Raw genomic sequence first — 6,000 nt, forward strand, 5'->3', positions numbered from 1 at the left:
TCACTTGGTCCCTCATAATTCTTCCCACTTCTCAACGTGATTGCCTTGCAATTCTCTTTCGGATTGACTTCAGTGGTGCTAGGCAAGTTACCTTGGGCACGATTAGCCATGAGAGTAGCCAATTGTCCCATTTGGGTCTCCAAATTTCTAATAGAAGACCGAGTTTTAGCCATGAATTGGTTTAACACATCTGACTGAGCATTAGAATTTCCACCAGAATTTTGTTGCTGCTGATGATGAGTGGGCGGTTGGGGTTGTTGCTGCTGTCTAAATCTTGGCTGAAAGAACCCCTGTGGCTGTTGTTGGAATGACTGCTGTTGGCTTGAAGATTGGCCTTGCTGATCATTCTTCTAAGAGAAGTTGGGATGATTCCTCCACCCTTGATTAAAGGAATTGGAGTAAGGGTTGTTGTTGCTCTGTCGAGGAAAATTCCCAATAGCCTGAGCCTGCTCCATAGGCATGTTGTTTACATCAGCATACTGACACTGTTCATAGGCATGAGGGCCCCCACATATTTCACACAAAGTCTGGGCCTGTTGCACTAGAGCTATTATCACATTGCCTTGCAATTGCTTAGTCAAGGCCTCAACTTGAGCGGTCAATTTCGAAATTGCATCCACTTCATACATACCGGCCACTTTCCTTGAAGAACTTCTTTCACTTGGCCACTGCTGATTATTCATGGCCATTTCTTCCAACAAGTCATATGCCTCATTGGCCCTTTTTCTCATAAACGCACCACCAGCTGCTGCATCAATGAGTGTGCGAGTAGTACCACACAACCCATTATAAAAATTATGGACTAGCATCCATTTCTCTATTCCGTGATGCGGGCACTTTCTTATCAATTCTTTGAATCTCTCCCAAGCTTCATAAAGAGATTCATTATCCAACTGAGAAAAATTATTGATCTCTCCTCTCAACTTAGCTGCTTTAGCTGGAGGGAAAAACTTAGAGAGGAACTTCAGTGCTAGATCATTCCATGTATTGATTGAGTTAGGTGGCAAAGATACCAACCAACTCTTAGCTCGCTCCCTCAGAGAAAATGGGAACAATCTAAGTCTGATAGCATCATCACTAACTCCGTTCATTTTAAATGTCTGACAGAGCTCCATGAAGTTAGAGAGATGCATGTTTGGGTCTTCAGTGGGTAGTCCCCCAAACTGGACTGTGGATTGAACCATCTGAAGTATGGCTGGCTTTATTTCAAAATTGTTTGCATCTACGGTGGGTGGTCTTATACAAGACTGGACCCCTGTCATTGTTGGCAACACATAGTCCCTCAGGCTACGGTCGGGTGGATTCTGACCATTAGCTGGGTCTTCTATGGCACCCCCATTATTACCGTAGTTGGCCATAACTTCCTCTTGCTCAATCCTGTGTGCAACTCTTTCCAACCTTTTGTTTTTTCTGTTTTGCCGACAAGTCTTCTCTATCTCAGGATCAACAGGCACTCTTGCAGCTGGTCCTTGACGTCGCATAAACCAATGGTACCTGAGATGAGATAAGAAGAATTTGACACAAACAAGTTAGCAAAAAGTGAAAAGAAAACCAAATTAGAATTTAATCCAACTAACGTAATATTAACTTAAGCAATTCCCCGGCAACGGCGCCAAAAACTTGTTGCTTATATTTTAATACACGCAAGTGCACGTATCATACAAGTAGTACTCACACAGGTGAGGTCGAACCCAAGGGAATTGTAGCTAAGTACTAACAAAATTGGATCTATATTTCTATTTGGCAACAATAAAATTTGGTGTTTAAATAATAATGCAGAAAACAAAATAAGCAAAATCAACAAATAAGAAATTAAGGGTTTAACAATGGATGTGAAGATAGGGATATGATTTCAATTGCTTCGATTACCCAATTGTTAACGCTAGTTGACTATTCTTCTTCTTTCACTGAAATGACAGATTATAAAATTACCTAAACTCTTTTCAGATCATTTAGGTTCTAAATTGCATTGTCAACTATTGCATTTCTGAGATAGCACAACAATCAATTCGCTTTAAGTAATAATCTATAAGTCACATAAGCTATGCGAATACTTTCGTTTCGCATCAAACCTATGTTCGTTCATTTAGAGCATTCCTAATATTCACTTTTCAGATTTCACATTAGGATCATGAATCATGCTCAAGGTGATCAATCTCAAACATACATTAAGCACAAAGATGAACAAATTTCATAAACAAGCAAGAAGAAATAATCAAATAGCATTAACCATGGGATGATTTCAGTCAATATCCATCATATCCCTAATAAGGGTTTAGTTCATCATCTCAAGATTCAAATCCATAATCAAACTAAACAATAACATAGGAAAAATCAAAGAAAAAGAGGATGAAACTAGATGGGGAGTTGTCGGAGGTCGCCCACGCTTGTCCCAAAATCCGTCTTCTCTTGTCTTTTCTCTCTTTTTGTCTGTTTTTCTGTCAAAAATCGCGATCCCCTTTTCAGAATGAAGACCTCATTCTATATTCTCTCCATAATGACGAAATTGCCCTTAAAAATTCTGAAGTGCACGGACGCCAGCGCCGCGGCGCCAATACCTGCGCCGCGGCCCTACTCGAAAAATGCAAGATCTCGAGTTTCTGGAAAGGGGCTCGCCGCGGCTCTAATATGCAAGAGCGCCGCGGCGCCAATTCTTGCGCCGCGGCCCTAATTAACATTTCAGCACAATACACTCCAAATGCTTGATTTCTACACAATTCACTCCAAAAGCCCAAAACATAAGCTGAACCTGAAATCAAGCAAAAACAAGCATAATTACGCTCCAAAAACACAAGAACCATTAAAAAGACACTGATAAAGACACTTAAAAAGATAGGCTAAAATTAGCCTAACAGTAGGCAATGGGAAACATGGAGTTATTACCGTCAATGCCCACTGCAGCCAATAAAGTGCCCCTAATATCCTTTTAAAAAGCAGCCATCAAGACCAATTAGAGGTCTACAACCCCCCAACCAGCCATCTCTACACGCCTTAAGACAAATATAAATACGCTGAAATTGCCTTCTCCCATTAACCAAATCAGTTTTCAACTTCACAGTAGAGCCAGGATTGGTAGCCAACAACCTTTTACAGTAGTCATCAAGAATGGCGTATTGTTCCTTGACAGACCCATCCAACATCCTCCTTGCTTTTGTCTTGGCCTTGTAAAATGTCCAGCTAGACACACGTGAGTACTTGGTCTTTGCAGTTATCTCCCTAAATGCATTGTATTCCATACTTGGATTTAGCCTAAATTGCTCCAAAAAGTGCTTTGCAAGCCAAGTTGAGGTCAGCTTTTTATTGTCCAAAACAATGCCGCAACTATGCTTGTCAACAAGTGTTTTGACCCTCATTGTTGTTAACTATTGAAGCAAACAACATCCATTCACAGTTTGCACCCTTGCACTTAACTCTAACTCTATTTGAATCATTGGCAATAAATACATATTCTCGATCACCTTCAATAAAGTACTCCCTTATTGCATTCCTTAAAATTATAACAGTGGCAAATTCCATGCCAAGAACAAATTGGAAGTTTTGCATTTTGGTTTTCGGGTTGAATTCTTTGGAATTTTTACCAGCATCAAACTCATCATCTGACTTCAATTCGTGTAACTCCTCCTCATAACATATACCATCTGAGTCTCCATCATCAAGATTTTGAGTACAAAAATCTGAAACTGATCGCCACCACCTCCTAGGGTCAGACTGTGTACCCATCTCTATCTCACCTTCAACATCTTGCTCGAACTCTTCCTCCTCCAATATGAAATCTTCATCAGTTTGCTTTCCTTTCCCTTTCTGTCACGCTGAACTTTGTCTCGGCTCTCCTCATCTGTATTTTCCCTCACATCAGTTTGCTTTCCTTTCCTATTTCTGTCACTCTGAACTGGGTCTTGGTTCTCCTCAACTGTATCTTCCCTCACATCACCAATATCATCCTCTAAATCTGAAAGCACAACCACCTCTGGTATTTGGTTCTCCATATCACTTTCATAATCCATGTAGTCAAACTCTTCTTCATATTCCTCTTTATCAAGTTCATCAAAGTCAGCATCATGAAATTCCTCAGAATATTGATCAGCATCAAACTCTTCTTGTTCTCCATCAATGGTTGCATCAACAAGGATGCCAACAACATCTGTAGGAACATCACAATCATCTGGTAGTTCCTCTATAATACATCTTTTCAGAGGAGGTAGAGTGGTAGCAGGGACATGCTTAACAACTTCTGAATCTTCCTTCCAATCTAAAGGTAGAACTGTTTCAGGAAAAACAAGATATATGTCAATCTTTGTAGCCCGATTCCTCTCAATGTCCTCTACAATTCTTAGGATCTCCTTATCCCCTACCACCATGAAGCCCATATTAAGCACATTTCCTATTAGTTTGTACATAAAACCCACTAGAAGTTTATGTCCTAAGTCCAAGGCCATTCCATCCAATTCCATCCTAGTGAAGTAATCAGTATCCACCCAATCAACATAATCAACCTTACCTCCTTCATATCTTCTATTGCCGAATGGAGTAAACCAGCTTCCTCCATGGTGTATTGCAATAGTGAAGATGTTAGTATGACCACCTGTTAAATAAAGACAACTCTAGTTTAGAATACTGCCCTAGTCAATAGAAATAAAAAATGCAATGTCAACACTTCACACACACACAAACCGAAACACAATATAGTTCACACACTTGAAGAGCAACATAGTCTACCACACGATTGAACCATGGACTACAACAACAAAGATTCATTTCAATAAACAAAGTATATATTTCAATGGACCCCACTCTGTCAATTGTATGCACATGCTTCTCAACAACATTTTTACCCAAATTTAATAATACCACCTACTATAAATCAACAATATTCTCACCCCCAAAAAATTTGAAAACCGACACCCTTCCCCGCCCAAACTGCTCTATATAGAGTATCATTTTCATTCTCCCCAAAAAATTGTTGCATGAACACTTTGAGAAATAAAACCCAATCAACAGAAAAGAACTTTGGGTAAAAGAACTATGTACAACAGAAAAGAACTCACCGTAGTCGGGTGGTTGTTCCTCCGGTTGTCGAAAGGCTAGCATTGTGGAGGCAAAGTCGTCGTCGTCTCTTCCGTGCTGGGGTCGGTCGTCTCTTCGATCGTAGGGGGGAAAGCTTAGATCGTTTTTCTGGGTATGGAATTTTGAGATTTTTTGGTTTTAGATTAGTTTTAGAACTTGGTTTTAGACAATTGGTTTTTTTGGTTATATTAGTTAATCACGGTTAGTTTTTTTTTTATTTTTTAAATTAGAAATCAGAAACATTAATTGTTTTTGTTTTAAATTTTAATAATTTAACCCAATCGGGTCGTGCCACGTGTATCATATATACCCCTAACGGCTCAGGGACCAACAGCTGCACCAAAACATTAATGGTAGGCATTATTGCACCAAATTTTTTACATAAGCATTTAAGTGCAACAAACTTAACTACATAGGCATTATTGCCGCAAATAACCTTAATTAATCAACATACGTACGTACGTCTTTGGATTTTGCCCCGTGAACAAAATAAGATCGCCACAAATATGATGATGTACTTATATGATTGGTTAACATTATACTGTTTATATATATATATATGATCAATACAATCATTAGATGGTCGAAGCCAAAAATATGGGCCAATCCACAAAAATATAATATATATTCACTTCATATAAATAAGCATATAATATTACTACTATTTAGTCAAAGCAAATTTGGTTCCGATTAAAAATAAAAGAGTACTCTTACAATAATAATTTTACAACTCCTTATTTTTAATTACCTAAAATAATACAACTATTTTTTTTTTATAATGAAAATTATTTATTTATTTATTATTTGATACAAGAAGATGGGGGACTACTGCGACGTAAGAATTATTCTAATTTCTTTAGTTAAAACCTTTATTTATAATAATGATATTATATATGAAAAAGAAAAGAAAATAGCCACACTACATTATTGTAATTT

At 38.3% G+C, this 6,000-nt stretch overlaps 1 long non-coding RNA gene and 1 other non-coding gene across 2 annotated transcripts; one reads left to right on the forward strand and one right to left on the reverse strand.

Annotated features, from left to right (window-relative positions):
* Positions 1 to 819: 819 nt before the first annotated feature.
* On the forward strand, positions 820 to 926 carry LOC133827839 (small nucleolar RNA R71). The gene has a single exon (XR_009890490.1). It is a non-coding gene; the product is annotated as a small nucleolar RNA R71 (small nucleolar RNA).
* Positions 927 to 4,203: 3,277 nt separating this feature from the next.
* On the reverse strand, positions 4,204 to 5,403 carry LOC133821697 (uncharacterized). Its single transcript, XR_009887744.1, has 3 exons — positions 5,046 to 5,403; positions 4,499 to 4,582; positions 4,204 to 4,261 (listed from the first exon to the last, which is right to left on the reverse strand). It is a non-coding gene; the product is annotated as an uncharacterized LOC133821697 (long non-coding RNA).
* Positions 5,404 to 6,000: the final 597 nt, after the last annotated feature.

This window comes from Humulus lupulus, chromosome 3 (assembly GCF_963169125.1).
Source record: "Humulus lupulus chromosome 3, drHumLupu1.1, whole genome shotgun sequence".
NCBI classification, from domain to species: Eukaryota; Viridiplantae; Streptophyta; class Magnoliopsida; order Rosales; family Cannabaceae; genus Humulus; species Humulus lupulus.